The sequence below is a fragment of the Canis lupus genome, chromosome 33, assembly GCF_003254725.2.
Source record: "Canis lupus dingo isolate Sandy chromosome 33, ASM325472v2, whole genome shotgun sequence".
Lineage (NCBI taxonomy): Eukaryota > Metazoa > Chordata > Mammalia > Carnivora > Canidae > Canis > Canis lupus.
The window spans coordinates 21,089,294-21,111,312 of NC_064275.1; the positions used below are offsets into that span (position 1 = coordinate 21,089,294).

Here is a 22,019-nt window from a genome sequence, read left to right on the forward strand (position 1 = left end):
TGTTAGCTCTTTCTCTTAGGAGATTCACTCTGTGGATACATGTCATAATTCCCTTTCAGGATACGGGCTGTGCTACAAATGGAAGCAGTAAGCAAGGAAGAGGCTGCTTACTTTCTCAACTTGGTAAATATCATACAAGGAGTGTCATCTCTGGTATAACAAAACAGTCATAGGACGTTTGCTGGATAAATAAAGGTCTCATTAGTTGGATGTTAGAGAAACTAACCTGTTTAGAGCCATGGAGGTTAACACAATAAAAATCACTGAATTAGGCCCATACTTAATTTAATTTATACTCAGTTAGCCCCAGTTAGCAAAACAGATGAAGTACTATTTTTCCGTAAGGAAAAAGTTCAAGTTGATTTTTTTAAGGAACTCTGACTCCTTGTAAATTCCTATATCAAGGAAGTAAAGGGAATCACAAAACTGATCCTTAAAACCACATCTATACTTTTCTGCTGCTGGTCTTTTGTTATTTGCCTTGCTTTTCCTGTTGCAGGCTCCAGATTGTCTAAATAGAAAGGGATTTCAAGAGGCCATCTGGTTAGAACTGAGGTTTTAATCTCGCAGATTTCTGAAAACAAGCGCCCTTGTTTGGCATTTGGGGTGTCCTGTTGGGAAACATTCTGATGGAGAGCCCAAGTAGCCACTCCTTGGCACTACCACAGTCATTTCCACATGCTAGAGACGGGGATGGACACAGACGTTCACTTGAAAAGCTTATAACTTTTAGTCAAAATGATCAAAGCACCATCAGATAATCCTTGAGTCGCTTTGGGTAAAAGTCCTGCCAGGCATCCAGCACAGTGGGGAAGAGCCTGACTTAGCAGGCATAGTTCGGGCCTCCACACCTATATCCACTCCACCTGGGTGTAGGCCCTTGGACAGATCCCTCCACCTTGCTAACCTCAGGTCCATCATGAATAAAATGGAGACAGTGGCCCCTATCTCATGGGTTGTTGGATCAGGCAAGTTGTAAACAGTGAATGTTAGTTGTTGCCATTATTAAGAACCCGATAGAAATAAGTGCTAAGGCAACTGGAGAAAGGAGAAATCTGTATTTTAGGGACCAGAAAAGACCTCTATGAATCAGTATCATATTTAGGTAGAGCATTCCACCCAAGTATAAGCAGCTGCACATTTATATTGTGCTCCTACTATTAAAGCACTTATTTAATATTAGTAATTGGCAGCAAGGTTATTGCAGGTACATTCCTCTAGAAGGATCCTTCTCTCCCGCATTTCTGGAAAATAAATAAATAACTAACTGTGTGTCTGATTAAAACCTCTTATCGCTTCACACAACAGACACCGGTTTGATTTCTCCTTTTAACTTCAGTGAGGTCACACTCCTGTGTTTGTGACATAGCAGCAGGTTGCCATGGAGATGATAGCTTTATCAGCAACTCTGCTTTGCAATGACTTCACAGCAAGGTTACCAGGAAGCAGATGGGCTGTGAAGGAGACAAACCTTCTTGTCTAAACACAAATAGCATTGATAATTAATTAGCTGAAGCAGCAGGGGAAATTATGAAAATGTGTGAAAGGTAAAAGGATTTCTATTTATTACAGATTTGATAGTTCTATTCCTCTTACCAGAGGAAAATCACATCTCTCCCCCTTTGGGAATATTGCGTGATCTAATGAATAAATGTGGCTCTAACTGGTTTGAGTATGCTGGGTTTCAGTTTCTGGACCCCTTGATTTCTTGGTTAAAGTAGCAAAATAAGTTTCTTGTGCCAGTCCAAAAGAGACATTGTTAAACAAAACAACTTCAGATTATTAAGATAATTAAAGGATTGCAGGAGCAACATATTTAGACTTCTATAGGCTCTATTTGAACACACCGATCCTCTTTTTGAAAATGCCTGTCTTGCTGATGAAGGCCCTTTATGAATTCTCTAGGGCTGTAAGAGCCAAACTATAGTCACACACAGACTGGGTGACTTAACAGAGTCACTTCCTCAAGTCCTGGAGGATACAAGTCTAGGACAAAGGTCTGATTTCTTCTGGGGCCTCTATCCTGGACTTGCAGCCCATTGCCTTCTCCCTGTGTCTTCGTATGGTCCTTCTTTTGTGCACACACATTTCTGGAGTCTCCTTGGGTATTCTGACTTCCTTTTCTCATAAGATTACCAGTTGGATTGGATTAGGATGCACCCTAACAGCCTCATTTCCACTTATTCACCTCATTTCTACTTATTCACTTCATTTCCATTCATTCACCCCAATTACAGTCACATTCTGAGGTACTGGGGGTTAAGGCTTCAAAGTAGAAGTTGGGGGGGGACACATTTAAGCCTGTACCTGTCCAACTTTATCATTTGGATGACACAATTAGACAACACTGTATACAGAGTCTTTCCTAACCAGATCTCCACCTCTTTTATAGAATTTGCCTTCGGAAGTCTCAGTATAACCAGCAGACAGTGGAAACACATCAGATTACTAGAAGTTCTGCAAATACTCCATGCATCTAGATCCTCTACCTTTGCCACCTCTCTTCATCTTCCTTAGAATTTCTGCTCAGCCTCTTTTCAGAGATCACCTCCTCTCTGACATAGTTCCTGACCACTGGCCCCCTCTGGTAGATGTAATACTCCTCTCTTCCTCTGTACTTTGCACATAGCTTATTGGAGTGCTTCACATTGGTCTAATCGTATGCTGATGCACGTGTATTTCTCCCAGGGAATGGTGAAAGCAGAGAAGTGCTGAAAGGCGGGCTTGCATCCTTATTCTTGCCTCCATCACCCACATTTAACTCCATGCACAGAGCTTTGAAGTGTTTTCTGTATGCTTGGAAATAAAGCACTCAATAGCTGGAAGGAAGGAAGGATTGATTTTTTAAAAGCAAAAACCAGAAACACACAAACCTGTCCTTGAGAACCTACAAAAAGCATAATAGATAGATAGGTGTATGGAAGTTTTTGCTCTCAAACACAGGTTATCTATGTGTCTGGATTCTTTCAAGAACATATTTTGACTAGACTTAAAACTCTTGATCCATCATCTTGTGCACCAGCCCTGCTGATAGCTCCGCTGCATAGGAGTTGGGGTTTAAGGCTCACCTTTTCCTCCTACGGTAGGCACCTAAGACACAAGAAGAGCTGTCCCTGCCATCAGTGACAGTGAAAGAATAAACTCTGTGTCCCATCAATCTACTCATCGCTCCTGCTGTGAACAGAGACAAGAATTAGGGGTACTTCCTCTTTGCTTATATTCCCAGTGCTACAGAGCTGCATTATCTCTAGACCTTTTGCATTTTTGAAGTAGAGAAGATGGCTGGAGTCAGTCACATCACCCTGTCCCATCAACTGGTTAACAGGAACTCTGCTGCACCTAGGTGGCCTGGTTATGTTGAAGTAGCAGATGAGGACTCTTCTTAAAATGTCCTATCTACACAGATTAGAAAAAGACATTTTGACAAAATCAGCCCCAGGTACAAATTTCTACTCTCAAATCCCTGATTATGATCTCTAGGTCTTGAAACTTGGTCACTTGCAAGGAAATTGGTTCAGTTTGCCATTCTCATTTTCTGTCTTTCTTCATTGTCCTTTATCACTCAGGCATGTACTGCCCAAAGATCTTTCCCCTCATATTTTTCTGCCCTATCTCAAATATTTCATTTAAAGTACATGTTAATGGATGCACATAGTTGACCTACAATAAATGTTAACTGAATAGCCGATTAAAATATCACTTCTTCTATTATTCTTGCATTAATTGTGATCCTATTTCTGAAATCATAGCTAAAATCCAGGTGTCTTTCAATTGATGGGATTTTGGACGGGGTATAAAAACTCTCCAAAGTTCTTGAAATTACATCATGTATCTTTAGCTTGGCTCTACATAGCAGCAAGGAATCTTCAAATACAGGATCATAGAGCTTTAGTTATAAAATGACTTTGCAGACATGTGTTCTTGACCAGGGACTCTAAACACACACACACAAACACACACACACACACACACACACATTTTACTAATAAGTTCATGTTCATCTAAGATGAGACTACATAGTTTAACATGTTTTAATTAAAATATCATCCCCTTTACTTTGAATTGGAATATAAACTCATATCACATTATCAGTACTCATTATCACAAACATCGGAAGCTGTAATTTATAGCTCTGTCTTCAAATAGTTAAAAATAGGAGGCAATTTAATTATTACTTGACTAGTATAGTATGTCTAGTATGAAAATAGCCCCAAACAACAAGCCTCAATTAAAAAACAACAGGGACACCTGGGTGGCTCACTGGTTAAGCATCTGCCTTCAGCTCAGGACGTGATCCTGGAGTCCCAGGATCGAGTCTCACATCGGATCCCTGCATGGAGTTTGCTTCTCCCTCTGCCTGTGTCTCTGCTTCTCTCTCTCTCTCTCTCTCTCTCTCTATCTCTCTGTATCTCATGAATAAATAAATATAACCGTAAAAAACAAAACAAAACAAAACAACACAACAACAACAACACAAATACTTGGTAATGAAAGGTTAAATCTCGTTCTAAACTCGTTCAAAACTTTACAAAAATAAAACAATGATTAAGGAGTTAGCAAGTACTTGCTACATTCAATTCACTGAGCTAATTTCATTTAATTCCCCCTGCCTCAAAAACAAAACAAAACAAAACATCAAACTTGGAGAACAGAATTATTATTTTCTCCACCCTACTAATGAAAAAGACTTAATATTTGGCCTAAAGAGGTTATGTGACTTTAGTAGATGCCATGGTAATCTAAATTACAATTTTTCAGGTAGTTGATGTACATTCCTACTATTTTATGCTTTTTGCTGCTTTGTTAGAACTGTGTTTTAAGGAGAAATGAATATATTATTTATCCCTTCTGTTCATATATACTGCCAATTTACTAGGTAAAATCTCTGATAAAAACACTTTTTTTTCCTTTATAGGTAAAGAAAGCAGGACACAGCCCTCAGTGTAGGACTCTGGTCCCTTTCACCATCTTATCTGAAACATCCTGTGTCTCTGCCTTCTTGGTAGAAGGCATCAAGGGGGAGATGATGTATAATTACTTGTCTGGTAGGGTTTTAAATTATGTGAATAACTGTCTATCTGCAAGAAGAATGTAGCCATCTATTCTTTCCTCAGTTGGTAGGCGATAAGAACTTTGGGAAGTGAGAACCTTGAGATGGTTAAAATGAATGACCTAGAGATCAAATGATTTATGTTCATTATCTGATTTTCTCTGAGAAAATGACTAATTTCCCAAGCCTGCAAACAAAGAAAATGAAATAAACAACAAATTTTACAGAATCAAAGAGGATACGTTCAGTGTGAGCCAACTGTCACATCTTTAACCCTTCCATCTGTGGGTGTGCATTAGAAAAGGAGGATACAAACCCAAGCCACATCTAACTGTTTAGCTGGTAATCTGATTTTCATGTATTTGTAAGCTGGCAAGGCACGCTTGTCTGTCTCTGTGTGCAAGCATCGAGTTTGGCAATTAACCCCGTTCCCTTGTGCAATGTGTTTGCTGAGACCTCATGCAAAGCCACCTCAGAGGGGGCACTGTGTTGATGACCTATACTGCTCTAACGTTGATGTAGGAAGGGCGGCAGTCAGGAAGATCTGGGCTTTCTTCTCAAAAATATCTTTATGTACCTTCCTAATTGGACAGAGGTTGTTGGAGGGATTATTAAAATGGTATTCAATAAATTTTCTTAGTATGAGATGCAAAGGAATATGAACAAATAGAAACTTAGATAAAGATAATAGCACGTGGAATACTACAAAGATTATTTCGGTCATAAAGAAAAGCACCTACAACTTCTTTCAGGATAAAAACCCAAATTTAATGTGTCAAGGGAGATCTGGAATATCTCCCTCAGCCCCCTCCCTCAGTCCCTCTCACAGCTGTTATTTGGCTGATAACGATTGATCTCCATTACAGGTTTATGCAGAAGTGCATTGTATTTTTGTGGCTGAAATGCAAGGGGGCAATGAGGGTTCCCAGTGAATAGGGATACACTGATGAGCTTTGTCCACATGTTCTTCATTGAGTGGTGCCTTTGGTGCCTCCTTGTTCTTATTTGGGATGGGAGGATGGACAGGAGAGACACAGTTAGCAAGAATCTTTGCTTTCTGGACTGATTTCTCCACCTTAATTCAAACAACGTTCATGAAATTTCCCTGTCCCACAATCCTATGTCAGGATCTTAGAATGTCAAATGGTCTTTGAAGGGCTGAATAGTAGATAACTACAGTTTCATCTTCTTTGAAAATGGAGAAGTTGACAGCCAAATGTTGCCCCCTTCCTTGCTATTTCCATAGGAACATAAGAATCGTCTTTTTTTACTTCCTCGATGGTGTGGTCATTCCTAAAGTACTGCTATTAAAGGGATTAGTTTTGGGGAGTTTCTTTTGGTGGGGGAAAGACGGGTACTCTTCATTTTCCTGGTTTAAATTCTTCAGACATGTCTCTTCTTATTATCATTTTTTAAAGCTTTATTGAAGTATAGTTGATATATGAAAAAAATCATGTATATTTAATGTATACAATGTGAGGAGTTTGGAGATATGCATATACCTGTAAAATCATTACCACAATTAAGGTAATAAAATGCCCATCACCTCCCAAAGCTTCCTGCTGACTGTTTCATCGTTGTTGTTGCTGTTTGTGTAGGAACATTTAATATGAAAATATGAATATGTTTTCTTTAAACCACATCACTCTTATTAAGTCAAGGTATAGATTAATTTATCTTGCATTATATAGAGTAATTCTATCTCTCTATCTATCTATCATCTATCTATCATCTATCTAAATACCAGTAAGTACCAGCTCAAAATCTGTCTCTTTTAAATAATACTCAATACATTGAGATTTGATCATAGCTAAGAATTTTAATGATATCTTACCTTCATTTATCCCTCCTTACATTGAAGAAACATTGATTCAGCATTTATTTACATGTTAAGTACCACACTAGGCTCTAGTACCATGGTAGGCTCTGTCTCTTAAAGTCAGAGAGAAAGACTCAGAGATAAATATAAGATGAAGTTCTCGCCCTCAACATATTTTACCCAAACAGAATTTCAAGTGTAGAAAGATACCATTCAAAATAGAAACTCATTTCTTTAGCCAGAAATGAGTCAATCAAGTTGACCACCATCAGGCAAAGCACCTGGTACTCTCCTTTGGATTGCTCCCTTCCCCATCATCCCCTTAGAATATGCCTCTAATTCTACCTCTCTGAACTTTCTTCAACCTTCCATGTTCCTTATTTCCATCTTCTTTTTCCCGAGTTACCCCTTCATAGATTTTCACTCTAAACCATAGAACTGCCATCCCTGAGTTTCTGGAGTCTAACACTGTACTCATCACCCCTCCTTCTCAACACTGAGAGTGGTCATTTAAATCAAAGTGGCACAATTTTTCTCCTCTCTTTCCATCTTTCTTTCTTCTTTTTGCATAGTTCTTTACTGTGCCTTCCAAAGAAGAACTTTAAGATGATATAAAAATAAAATTATAGGGCAGAACATACCAATCACTGTCGAAGTTCCTATAAGCTGGTAGTAAGGGTTTTACAAAGGATTGGCTTGCTTCTTAATTACATAAGGAAACATATGCTTTGAGATCTTTTAGCAATATAGCTTTTTAGGGATGTGGCTTTATAGGACCTAAAATCTTTAGAGCTTTAATCTACTTTCACCAGCAGTTTTGGTTACTGGACCAAATTGTTCTGAATCATTCTCTGCCTCTGGACAATGCAAGTCAGTGAACCTCTCGGGCAAGAGAAGAGAGTGCCCTAGTTCACTGTTGCCTTGGTCCATTGTGCATCATTTATACTCACCCATGTAGCTGCTCCTCTTACTCCACTTCTGGTGGAGGCCAGGAGAGAGAGGAAAAAGATTATGTTATTCCTTAGTCACTTTTTAGAAAGGACAAAGTAAACAATACAAGTAGGCTGGTTTAGAGCATTCCTACTCCAAATGCGCTCCACTGATACAACATCTCCATCACCTAAGGGTTTGCTAGAAATTCACAATGTCAAGTCCCACTCAAGATGTATTGCATTAGAACCTGCATTTTAGCAAAACCCCCAGCGATTCACAGACACACTAATGTTGAAATAAAACTGAGAAGCAATGGCCTTGTAGATGCTTCCTTCTATTGACAAAGGGCAACAAAGGAAGTGGTGTACAAATTAGGGGGTCAAGAGACTCTCCCTTGGGAACAAATAGGGAGAAAAGCATAGAAAAGAAAGACATCTGCATGTGCATAAAAGAGAAAAAGGAGATGATATAAAAAGACAGACACAAGGAACAACCCTGACTTTTCAGTCCACTCTGGACCTCAGCTACTATGAGTTACTCTTAGTTGACTAATGGGCATATCTCATGTCTATATTCTACCTGGAATATTCCCAGAACGTCCTAAGGAGCAAGAAAATAATCCTTAACTTTCATTAACCTAAACATTAGGCTTGATAAAGTGCTCCTGATACTTCCCTCACTGACCAAGGGTTACGAAGCTCAGTAAAAGAAGTTCTCCTTATAATTATTTGAAGCTGGAATCCAGCAGTGCCATTTTCCCAGAAGTGGCACCTGTTTCTCTTGATCATTTGGGCATTCTTCATGTGGCATCATCCAACAGAATTGTTGATTTTCAGGACTAGAAGGAACCATACAGGACAGTCCATTTTCTTACCTGACACTGACACGCCTGCCACTATACAGATAATCACTGTCCAGCTTATGCTTGGATGAAATCCATGAAAGAAAACTCAAAGTCCATGCTTACGTGCTACTGAGCATTCAGTGACATTGCAGCTACCTTGCTCATTATTTGAGAATGTAAAACTCCACTGATGACATGTATCACCTTCTTCTCAGTCTGGTGTGCTTGCCTCATAAACGGTTAAGCTTTGGAGTAGTGATGCAGGGAGGGAGAAAGGCCCTTCATAAACAAACCTGTTTGCCTATGTATAAGAATATATAGTACTCATAAAAATGGTAATTAGAGCCTAGCCTTAGAGAGACACATTTCTCCCACTAATAGCAATAATAGTAATAATAATAATACCTTCCAAGATTTACCATTCCAGAGAAAATAATATTTGCTATTAATCTTATTATTAAGTTACCACTAATAATAATGATAGGTTGTTTGCTAAGACACTGGGCCTTCAGTGTAACTAAGTAAACATGCTTGGAAAGGGCTTCTCTGAAGGCATTTTTTTCAATTAATAAGGAAGACTGACAGATCTTCTCACAGCCTACTGCCAGGTACCAATTCATTGCCTCCCTTTAATAACTGCTTAATTTGCTTTCTTGTACTAATCATGTGGTGCAAATTGTTGGCCTCTGCCACCCAGTGACAAGGTGGATGGCATCTCAATAGGCTGAGTGGCACTGCTCACTGGTCCTGCTCTCATCCTCAGTCTTTCCCATCTCTTCCGCCCTCCTTCTGCCTATAACCCAGACACAGACCTGGCCTTTCATCTTGGGAAACCATCCAATGACAATGGGAGAGGGAATTGGTCAGACCTCTAGAGCAACTGCTGAGGGAAGAAAGAAACACTACTTTGTGGTGTCTTAAGACCTCTCTCCATGCTAAAGAATGCTTATAAGCTCACAGCCCGAACTACCATGGTCTCATTAGAGACACATCTGCATAAACATTTCATTTTGGGGAGAGATTAAAAGTTATTTGAGGGAGATACTTTAAGACTCTCCTTTAAGCCCCTATAGAATTTTTTCCCCCTTTATGGCACTAATAGTTTGTTTCAACTGCCTCCAAGAAATTTTTTTTTAAATTATTTGAGAGAAAGAGAGCTAGAGTGAGAGTGAGAGTGAGGGAGAGAGAGAGCACAAGGAGGGGCAGAGGAGAGGGAGAGGGAGAAGCAGACTCCCCTCTGAGCAGGAAGCCAGAAGTAGGGCTCCATCTCAGGACCCTGAGATCATGACCTGAGCCTAAGGCAGAAGCTTAACCTACTGAGCCATGCAGGTGCCCCTAGGAACATTTTGTAATAGGTTCACATAGGAAACTTCATGGTGATCTGAGATGTTGAAATCGTTTGTCAGCTTGGAAATACTTCCCATTGCAAGGGGTTTGAAACTCCCCTGCCGTTACTTGAGAGTATCAAGAATCCTGATTTTATTGATGGGAAATAAGTCAACAAAAGCAGACAGAGGCAGGACATTAGGAATGTAGGGAGGTGTCCTGCCACTCAATTGGTTCTGCAGCTAGGAAACAGACCATATCGGAGAAAAGCAGGGCCTAATGAAGAGTTTTGCTCATATAGATTTGGACTTAAAGATCGTAGTGTTAGCAAGTACTTCTGAAACACACTCAATATCGAGCTAATAGTGATTACCTAAACGAGATACATTAAGAGGGGAATGTCTGTGGAATTGAATAGTAAACACTTCAAGATAATGCTCAATTACTAAAACTCAACTTGTACACTGGGTGCCTGGCATCAATATTGGGACCAAGCAAGTACATTTTGGAGGTGGGGGAGCTCTTTGTGGAGAAAGGAGGAAAAAAAAAAGAAATACAAAAGACCAACCAACCAACAAGCAAACAAAAATCAAAACAAACAAAATCTAAAAATATGAGAACTACACAGAAGCTTACAAAAAAAGTTTTCCTCTTCCCAACTGGCAGAAAATCCCATTCTCACTGCCAGCATCCTAGCTCACACCACCATATTTTCTTGTTGGGATTAATGCCCTGGTCCACTAACAAGCTCACTGACCCCAGCCTTGTTCCCTATGAGCCAGACAGAGTACTTTTTCTGAATGAAAAACCAGCTCAGGTCCTCAGCATCCCACTCCCTCCCAAGCCCGCTTATCCATTCCCTCCCTGAGTACTTATTTAGTCTCCACTGAGCACTGAGGATACAGAAAGAAAGCAGGATGAGCTTGATCCCTCCATCTGCACTCAAGGAGGACCTCATCGTGCAGTTAGGGATCAAGACCAAGTCTCTTGATGTGGCATACCAGGTTTGCACATTCCAGAATCTTGCTCATCTTTCCAACCTCCTGCATCATTTGTCTTTGGCTTTCACATCCCATTCTCAGACTCCTACAATCATTTCTATTTTCATTCTGTTGGCACTCTCCACACTCTCTTTCCTCTCCCATCAGTCCCTTCCCTTTCCTACCCTTCCCTTCCATTGCCCTAGCTAACTGCTGATCCTCTCCAGTACACTCTCTGTCACCCTCTCTGTTCTTTTTGTGTATCTACTGACTCCACGAGACTGATAGGTCCCTCAGGCAGATCCAGTGTCGTTCATTGGCAGATAATTCCGGCACTCAGCATGGTAACTGATTTATGTCGATGCTCAACAATCATTAGTTGGATGAATTAATTACAGTTTGACCTTGTATTGCTGGTTTCTATGGGACTGAGAGAAATAGATTCCAAATTGTCCCCAAGGACAGGGGTTTATGACTATCTTCAGTTTGGTAAATACCATGCACTCAATAAATATTTGTTGAATGAATGAACAAAAGGATACATTCAACCAAAACTGGTAAGTCCACACGTAACAAGTGTGATCAGAACTGAAACTGAGCATCGAGCATCCTTTTGACAGGTAGAAATCTAGAACATTCTCACAGGAGATTAATCATCTTAAAAACATTAATTTTCAAATCCTGTTGTATACTCCAATTTTCCTTTCCTTCTCTTGGCACAGTGCAGACACTGGAGTTGAAGTTGTGAGAACCTTTCTACCTCTGAATTATGAAATGCCACATTGGCCAGCCTCTACCAGAAGCAAGGCAACATTAATGTTTGGAGGGCCTGCAGTATGGCAGTAGGATGATTTAAAGGGAAGAATAATCAGGGACTGCATCTTAGTAAATAAATCCAAGGCCCAATTTGTTTAGTCTTTCACCCACATTTTAAAAGGGAAATTAATATTCTTTTTTAAAAAGCAAATCAATACACACTGCGAACTGCTGACTTGGTAGGTTTTAAATGGAAATGTTTCTTTCGTTCCCAGCAGCCTCCCAGCTAATCTCCCTTTTCCCTCTCTCTCTCCATTCTATTCTGATACACAGAGCTATGAGGATGCCCTCCAAATATCAGTCACGAAGCATTCGTGAAGTTCTTGCTCCCTCGCACCTGGTACCACCTGGCTTTTGTGGGGATACAGACCATGAAAGACCTGCCTTTGTCTTCAAGAGGTTTATAATAAAGATGGGGAGAGGAAGCTCTCTTAGGTCACTCATCCGAAGAATAACAACAACAAATGTGTTCCAAGATACTGTGGTAATAACTATTTCAAACATCTAATTTCTACCCTCATGAATTTTCATGATTCTCCCATGACCTCTCTCTGTCCCCAGTGTAGAGGCACTAGACACTACTTGTCTAAAATCTCATTTAACCCTCGTGAGAATCCTGAGAAGTTTATAATATTATGATTATCTTACAGATTAAGAACTGAGATGCAGTTAAATGACCATTGCAAGACCCAACATCTGGGAAGGAGCAAAGCTAGTATTTAGAGCTCAGTTCTGCCTCATGATAAACTTTGACTCTTCCCATCATGTTCTCACTCTAGTAGTTGTCATCATTCTCTTTGGCAATCACTCTACCATTGCTTCTTACTGTCCTAACACCTCTATTGCATGGAGACCAAATGGATCTACTTGGCATCTCTGGAACACATTGGACTAAAGCATGTTTTCATGTCTTGGCTTGTCTACTCATCACCATGAAAAACTTAGAAGGTAACTCTGCACACAGATTCAAAGCATAGTGTCTAAAGTTTTCAAAGTTTGACTTCATCTCTTTATACATATATGATCTTGGACAATTTACCTTATCTATTTGTGTTTCCTCCTCTGCAAAATTTTTAAAAAAATAATAGTATCCACACGTGTCCTTAACTATCTTTAACAGGTATTACATTTAAGGTTCAAAAAAAATAGTTCAAGGACAGAAATTTTATTTTTTAATTTTTATAAATTTATTTTTTATTGGTGTTCAATTTGCCGACATATAGAATAACATCCAGTGCTCATCCCGTCAAGTGCCCCCATCAGCGCCTGTCACCCAGTCACCCCCACCCCCCGCCCACCTTCCCTTCCACCACCCCTAGTTCGTTTCCCAGAGTTAGGAGTCTCTCATGTTCTGTCGCCCTTTCTGTATTAAGGACAGAAACTTTAAGCATCAAATTGCCTTGCTCGATAGGAGATAATGGTAGAGATAGAATTAAATTGCATATACTTTATTTCATTATTTGTTGTGGAGGGAGAGGGAGAGGGGAAGCAAAAATCTCAAGCAGACTTCCCACTCGATGTGGAACCCAAAGCAGAGCTCCATCTCACGACTCTGAGATCATGACCTGAGCCCAAATCAGGAATCAGATGCTCAACCGAGTCACCCTGGTGCCCCAAATTGTATATATTTTAATACAATCTTCTCATTTGATACATAGAAAAACTGAAGGCTGCAAAGGTGAACTAGTTTGTCCCAGTGCACCCATCCAGTGGAGGAGCATTTCTAGAAGACTATATTATTGCTTTTGTCTCATAAGCAGTTTCTGACCGTGCTCATTTAGTGCACAAATGTTCTTTCATGCTGTAATCATAAAAAGCAGTTTCAAACAGCCCTGGTCCACTCATTTGCCCCATTTTAATCCATCTCTCCCTTGGAAAACATGCTGGTATGTCATAAAGCCCAAGTAAGCTTTCTCAACTGGGTCTTAAGATTTATTCAAGCTTTAAATCATTTTGAAGGTTATATGGAGAAATACAGGCACCCTCTCTCTCCTCCACACACACACATAAAATAAATGTTTTAACCATGAGCGAAAAATCTAGTTTAACTCATTTCAATAAATACGGTTCTGGCGCCATATGCTAGATGTTAGGGATAATAAGGCTGAACAAACAACACGGTCCCTGTTCTTTTAGGCTGGTTCACCGGGTTTCACACCTCACCTTGGGAATTTGCTTTCCTTTAATTAGTTTAAGTTAATAAGACCAAAATAAATATTTACTACTTGAATAGCAACAATTTTTTTGGTCTGGTTATGGAATGAAAAAAAAAAAAAAAGAATGAGGTAAGACTACAGTAATTTGTGTTCCAAGTTTCTAGAAGCTCTTTTAAGCACATTATTTCCTAAATCTAAGCCTGATTCTTTCCCATCCTTTTTCTTCTGAAGTAAATTATTCTGCATATTAACCAAAGTTGTAACCCGATGACTCAGTTTCTATAGACCATAGAAAACACACACACATACACTCTATGAAGCAGATTATTTACATCTCAGAATATGTTTTATACAATGAGAACACTGATAGAATTCAGGATCTAGTGCTATTTTGATATTCTTCAGTGTGGGTACATAACATCATTGTCACTACCACTATTTTTGTTTTTTAGTTCTTACAGATCCCAAGCTAAAGACTTTATATAAATTATTGTGTGTGATTCTTATAAATAAATAGCATCATTATTTTTTTCTTTTTTGAAGTTCTTAAATCCAGTTAGTTAACAAACATTAGATTAGTTTCAGGTGTACAATACTGGAAGTCAATAGTTCTGGCCATTACTCTGTGCTCATCGCAAGCGTGCTCTTTAATCTCCATCTCCTATTTAATGCAACCTCCATTCAAAATCAGCATTATTATCCCCACTTTACAGATGAGGCCATTGAGGCTTAGGCTCTATTAATGCACCCAAACTCACGTGGTTTGTACATGATCGAGCTGGAATGTGAACCTGGGGCTGCCTGACGAGGTTTTACGCATCTTTCTAGTCCCTAGGAGCTTTTTTGCACAAAACAGGTGTTCAAAAAGTCTTGTTTGACCTCGGAATGCTGAACCAGTAGAAAAGCAACAAAAATGCCATACTGTGAAATAAACTATAAAAGCTTAGCAGCCAGACTGAAAGAGCTGTTAAAATAGAATCCCTCGCGATTAGGCCTATATAGATTTGTGAAAGACCCTGAAGTAACTTTGTGGAAACTACACCAAACACACAGCAGTGAATTCTGAAGGGGTTTTGAACACATTTTTATTTCTATAGAAGAGGAAATAGAATTCTTAGTCATAATTCATCTAATAATGCAATCCCAGCTTTTCTCTACTGAGATTTTAGGGGGAAATAATAATGAAAGTGTCACAGATACCCCTATAGAAGACTTCTAGGCTTTGACCAAAACGAAATGACATTGTTTAATAGGGGAAGTGGGATGCCAAATGCTATAGACTCTATGTATAGTGCTCCCAAGCCAGATCATATTTTCAGAAGACATCTGGCTCAACAATTTTAATACTCCCACCACCGTCACCAGATTAACACATGCATATACACATGCGTGCGCACACGAACACACAGAACACACCTCACTTTGATGTGGAAATTTTCAGAGCTATCAAAAAGGGTTCACTGTTCTATACTTTTGCTTTTCAAAGTGTGGTCTATAGACCAGTATCAGTATCACCTGGCAGCTTATTGGAATTACAGATGCTCAGCTGCTACCCCAAATTTATTGAATTAGAAGCTGCTTTTTTTTTAAAGATTTATTTTTATTTATTTATTTATGATAGACATAGAGAGAGAGGCAGAGACACAGGCAGAGGGAGAAGCAGGCTCCATGTAGGGAGCCTGATGCGGGACTCAATCCTGGGACTCCAGGATCGTGCCCTGGGCCAAAGGCAGGCGCGAAACCGCTGAGCCACCCAGGGATCCCCTAGAAGCTGCTTTTTAACATGATTCCCCCATGATTCGCAGTCAGTCAAGTTTGGAAAATGATGATTTACAGGGGGATCTGGCAAGCTTCTTCCTGCAGGTACTAAAGTAGATTGCAATGAGCTACTAACAGGAAGATCTACGATCATTTCAACCACCTGATTTTGCTGCTGCTGCTGCTGGTCTGCAATCTAGGTGAATGAGACTGAGCTACGGGCTCTGTAACCTTCTTTCATGCACTGCCGTGATGCAAGTGTCAAGAAGTTTTGGTAAGGATGGTGGATTCACACATGACAATCAAGTATTCCATTATATGTCATTAAATCATGTCCATTGCATTCTTTAAGATGCTCACTTTTTTGGGGTGCCTGGGTGGCTCAGGAAGCTAAGTGTCTTGCCCTTTGATTTTAGCTCAGGTCATGATCTCAGGGTTGTGAGATCAAGCCCTGCATCAGGCTCTGCACTGGGCACGGAGCCTGCTTAAGATTCTCTGTTTCCCTCTCCCTTTGCCCCTCCCCCACAAAGAAAAAAACAACAAAATGCCCATCTTCTCTAGGAAGGTATTTCTGATTCAACTTGTTTTCAAGACTTTTGCATGTTTACATCTAAGCACCAATTCATGCTATAATGTTACAGTATGTTTATATAGTTTCCATTGCTTTGTGTTTATCTCCTTGACATGATAAAATGCTTCCAAGTCAGGAACATTGTAATCTACCTTTATTTTGTCCCGAAAGGAGCAGAGAAGTGGCCTAAAGAAAAATAAGGATTAAAAGAGAATTTAGAACCAAGTGCACATTGGCTTTCATTTCTTGGTGTTTGTTTTTGTTTTTTTTGGTGGGGGGAGGGGGAAGTATTCTTGGATTTCCCATAATTGCATGAAGATTCCTAACCTTTGCTCCTGACAGAAAATAAAACTATGTGAAGTGGTGTCATGGTTGCAAATGGAAAAGAAGCAACTCTTTGTTCCACTGCGCAGAAGCTGGTCAAGCAGATTTGCAATCACTCCTCACATCAGCACTTGAGCCTGGTTTGTGGACATGACCACAGCTGTGTAAATCCTGGAGCGGCAACGGGGGACTAGGAGCTCAGTGTTCGCTTCCCAAGGCCTTTGTTTCATTTAGGTTCTCACCTTATGAGTTTCACTTCACAGTGCTAGGAGTAGAGATGAGACTTTCAAAGTGGAATTCACTCAGAACCATAGCGTTTCTCCTCATTTTTAGGTCACAACTGAAATTGGGTTTTAATGTGAAATTTGCCTTAGGCTCAGCAGATGGTTCCCAAACATCACAGGCATCAGTTTGCCTTCTGTACATTGATGTGGTTATAACGGAGTACAAAACTGCAAGGGAATTCACTTACTGTCCAAATCTGCCCTTCCCTCCCTCTCTCTTTCCTCTATATTTTCTATCAACTGCTGCTCTAAGACACACCTTGCTGTGGTCAGCCCTGGGTCAATCACCATGTTTATAATGAGAGATGAGTGTGGGTGGGAAGAGAAGAGGGAAACATTTCTATGTTAGACTTAGTAGGCTCAGATCATATGTTGATTTTGCTCCTTTAAAAAATAACCCCTTTCAAAATTTGGGGTGAAAAGGTAGGCACATTGGATAGTGGATTTATTTACTCTGATACTATTTCTGATAATTCTCATCTATAAAACATCTTGTGGCTGTGCTTCCAACCTTTCTGGACATCGATATTAATGCTCCCAGCTCCTGGCAGTAGCTGGTAGAGGTATCATTTCATAATTCAGATGTAAAAATTAAAAGCCAAGTGCTAGAGGGTATACACAGTAGCAGAATGCATCCATTCAATGGTTGATTGAAAGCCCTTCAGAAAGCCAGCCTTTCCCAGCTCCCCTTTAGCAAAGATATGCAAAGTTACCAGGTAAATAATGGTGGCCCAGAAATTCACTCTCCTTTACTGAAGAAAAGCAAAAATAGAACTATAAAGGACACACGTTAGTTCCAGAAATATTTTCTCTTTGAAGATCTTCAATCGGATGTTCAATCAGTACACAAGAGGAGGGACCTCTGGTCAGTCCACCCCACCAAGAGAACACCTGACCAGCACCCGGCCTGAGAGTCAAAAGGTGCTCTAGTCAGCAGGGAGCTGACATCATCGGGTGTCCTAGCAGTTTTCTTCTTGTTCCTATTGGTAACGAACTCCATGGAGAAAGGTCCCATGATTGCCTTCATCAGTCACCTGCACCAGTGTCTAATTCCTCTTTTTACCAACAAGCTGTCCCTTAATACCATATTGCAGGGAACCTGGACCCTTCTCTGCAGAGTGAACGACTGGGTCATCATTATTCTCTTCACATAAATCCTTTTTTTCCCTTCAAAAACAGATAGGTCCCCAAATCTGAAAGATTCAGGAACCTGAAAAGAGTATAAGAATGATCTTAACTAATTATAAATTAAATGATTATTAAATTAAAATAATTTAAAAAGACACTTCACCAATCCAACACTGTAAGTGCATCCAGTCAAAGCAATAAACTACCTTTGCTACATCACCATGTCTCAGTAGAGCTGTCTCCTTCTACCAGCTGATATTATTTTAGTGTTGGAACAAACAAAAGTAGTAGAAAAAGGATTAGTGTCCATTATCTTTGCCTCTTCTAGTGTTTTTGTTTGTTCTACTTACTTTATTGTTTGTTAATGTTTTGTTTTTGGTTTTTTTTTCTTTCTTTTTTAATTTTTTTCTTTCTTTTTTTCTTTGTTTTGTGGTTTTTATGAGGGGGTTGTTTTTGTTTTCTTTTTTACTCTCCGGATATCTCTGGCAAAGAACAAAAAGTGGGTTCTTTTCAATTCTTGCCATGGTTCTATTTTCTTGACCTCTTCTTTTTGTGATTTAAGATGGTCTGCTTCAAAAACACAACTGTTTTCTATAGAGACTCTATGCCAATGTCCACATCTTAATAATTATTAAAGAATTGATTTTTTTTTTTTTTAAAGAATTGATTATTTGAGGAATTTCATAGTTACTTATAAAGCTACATTTAAAATGAGGCTTCTTAAGAGGATATGCCAGGACAGGTGTTCCCATGATGTTTTTTGTTTTGTTTTGTTCTGTTTTGTTTTCATGAATCCCAAAATAGGTAAGTGCCTCTTGCTTGCTATTCATGTAATTCTAGTAATTTCTGTCCTAATCATTGCTAAAGTGATTTTTCTAAAGAACCAAAGCATGCATTGTATCTTAAGAGAGTTTATCTCTCCTTTGTCTTCTGTTTCATTTTCTTTTTAAAACCATGTTGAAAATGTGATTCCATATAACTCCAGGGCCTCAAGCAACACGTCTGCTAGGCCCTAGCAAGGACAGAGTATAGACTAATTTTCAAAAGGTGCAACAATTTCAGGGATTGGAAAACACAAAGTTAAAAAAAAAAATAACATGAAAACAGGCTGTCCATCCTCAGCCTGTTGCAGATGTCCGTGGAGAATGTCAGTACATATTAGTTGCTTTATTTTTAGCATGGCGGGTTTCTCAGTTAAAGGAACTCTTTCTGGGGTACCTGAGTGGCTCAGTTGCTTAAGTGTCTGACTCTTGATTTCAGTTCAGGTCATGATCTCAGGGTCCTGGGATTCATCCCCACATCAGACTCCACACTCAGTGAGTCTGCTTGGGGGTTTTTCTCCTTCTCTGCCCCCGCCCCTGCCCCTGCTCATGCTTTGTCTTTCTCCATCTCAAATAAATAATTTTTATTTAAAAGGAGCTCTTTCTACCCTGTCTCTTCATCTTGGCATGAGTGAGAAGCCAGGGATCCAGGAAGCTTACAATAGCTACAGGCAGTGTTTGTGTTGCTCAGAGCCAGGCCGGGCGGCTGAATTGGTGAAGCACTGGAAATATTTGTTTGGTTCAATGTCTGTGGTTAGGAGGAAGTCTATAAAACAAGATGAACAAGAGATTTTATAAAGCGTGGCAAAATAAAACGGAGGATAGGTTGGGGCAGGAGAGAGACAAGGAGAGTTTGCGTTCAAACTTGGATTTAGATTTTATGTGAGGACAGCTCAATGTGCCTGCAGAGATGAAACCTTTCATTCTTTTTGCAAAGGACAATAAAAGCTCAAGACTTCAAACAGCCTATGAAATGCTCCTGCCACATCTCCAATTGTGGCCTCTTCCCACTACTCTCATGGTCCGATCTGATGCAGCTTCAGTCCTTGGGCACCACAACAGATTGCTCACCACCCACGCTTTCTTCAATACGTGAAGGCAGAGGAGAGAGATGTGGGTGACTCTTGCAGAGGTGAAGAGGAGGGAAAAATAAGAAGGCCATGCCTACTGGGATTAGCTTGTACACACGTACGGTTTCTCTTTCCTTTGTTTGATGGCTCTGTGAGTGTGATAGTTTTAAATAATGTGAACGGCACCATTCTCATTATTCGATTAGCTTGATAAACTTTGCCCCAATTTCACGGTATTAAGTATCAACATGAAATCTGAAAGGCTTTATCTGGCTTTGTTTGGCTCCAGCGGGCACAGTTTACTTCCACAATGATGTAAGGCAGTGGGAATGTACTAGTCTCCTGAGTTCACTTGTTTAAATAATGTTCCCCTGACCTTCGATGCAGGCATCAGAGAGCACAACAGGCAGCTGCCACTTTAGGGACCTCTTTTGTAGTGCTGCCATTTCTCTTCTGCACACACAACCGTCTCCTGAAAGTGCGCTCCACTGCCATCATAGTCCTGCTGCAACAGTAGTTACAGAGTTTTCTGTGTTTCTGCACAATTTGGGGGCAGTTTCATCATGGAAACAGCAGGAAGACTGCTAAAAACATGTCCTAGATTTCCTACCTGCGATGAGATTAAATAAGTGGAAGTGAACCCAAGTGATAGAATGAGGTTTTCAAACCATGTCCTTTGTTAAGTAGTCTAATTTTGAGGTCATAAAGAAGTGTCAGAATATGCATTAAAATCCAGGGAAAACAGTTCTGGGTTCTAGAAAGAATGTGTAATGTCCGAGAGAGAAAAGGTAAGAGCAATTGGCTTACCAAGATGTAGGTCTTTCCCCATGGTTGGAAAAATGCAGAAAAAGTTTGCATTGTAACAAAGGACTAGATGAATTCCTTGAGCTGACTGGAGTTTGCTTTCACTGTTGTTTGGCATAATTGTAATTCCAAGCAGGCTCAAGTCAAAATAGAACACTGAATTCTTTACAAATTATACATTAACTCAGCAGGGAAGCTGTAGAACATAAGGTTCCAGAGCCAAGAAGAATTGACCTCAAATCCCAGCCTCAACATTTATAAACTTGGTGACTTTGGATATGTTACTTAACTTCTTTTCTCTTCTCTAAATGGGAATGATGATTATGATTCCTATGAAGGTTATTGTGACGCCCAAGTGATATAATGCCTAATAAGCCTTTGCATGGTTCTTTGACATTTAGCAACTGCTCAATAAATAGTATTTGAAATTAGCTAAAAGCTGTCTCATATTTTTAGTATTCAGCCAATATCCCTAAAAGCTATAGCTAAAAATCTACCTTAAACCCTATCATTTTATTTCAATACTGAACAAATAATGAAGGGGGTGGAAAACCATGTTAATTATAATTTCTTATAGACATTTACTCACCATGGACCTTGATTCTTGATGTTTTTCATTCTACAATGAAAATGAGTCTAACTTCAACCATCCATCCAACAAATCGGCAATGAGAACTTCCTGCTTATGAGACAAACTGATAGGATCCTTTCTCCTGTGTGCTCACCCGTTCTAAGCATTCGACATACTACATAAAGAAGAGAACTCAATTCTAAAACTCTCCGTGTGTACTAGAATGCAGCTACTTGTGAGCAGCCAATCTTAATTTGATTCCTGAGATGCCCAGAAAAAAAAAATGTATATATTTTAATAAAATAAACAACATTAGAAATATCAAACATTGATCCTAGTACAATATATGTACATTTATACAATTCAAATTATAAAAGCCAGGCTATAGCAAATTCTGCCCAATACTTTCTAACTATTCACTGCAGTTTGAAGAACTCTGCAAAAGAATGAAATTCTTAGTATAGCAGTTTTACATTAGAATTTTCATAGGACTCAGACTTCAGTAGGGGTGACTTGGGCATTAGAATTGAGCATGGGAGGCCTGTGTCCCTCATCTGCACTGCATTCAAAGCAGTTCCTCCTCTTTTATCCGTTTTATATAAGTAGGTTATATAGAATATAATCTGAATAGACTGTCTAAAAAGAAGAGTTTTCTGCTAATAAAAATCAGTCAAAGAAATAAACATTTTGAAAACTGTAGCATTAAGTAAGTTCAGTCCAGGGACTTTTTTCTTTAACATTTCCAAAGCTTACCTGTCACACAA

The 22,019-nt window shown here is 39.5% G+C and overlaps 1 long non-coding RNA gene across 5 annotated transcripts; it reads left to right on the top strand.

Moving 5' to 3' along the window:
• Positions 1-1,381: 1,381 nt before the first annotated feature.
• LOC112677933 (uncharacterized) lies at positions 1,382-21,523 on the top strand. 5 transcript variants are annotated; one of them, XR_004811751.2, is made up of 6 exons: positions 1,382-1,547; positions 4,916-5,392; positions 12,042-12,249; positions 12,419-12,716; positions 19,748-19,998; positions 21,262-21,523. It is a non-coding gene; the product is annotated as an uncharacterized LOC112677933 (long non-coding RNA). The 5 variants fall into 5 exon arrangements; XR_004811752.2 differs by lacking the exon at positions 19,748-19,998 and having other exon boundaries at positions 1,383-1,547; XR_003147297.3 differs by lacking the exons at positions 19,748-19,998; positions 21,262-21,523 and adding an exon at positions 13,427-16,485 and having other exon boundaries at positions 1,383-1,547.
• The last annotated feature ends 496 nt before the right edge of the window (positions 21,524-22,019 follow it).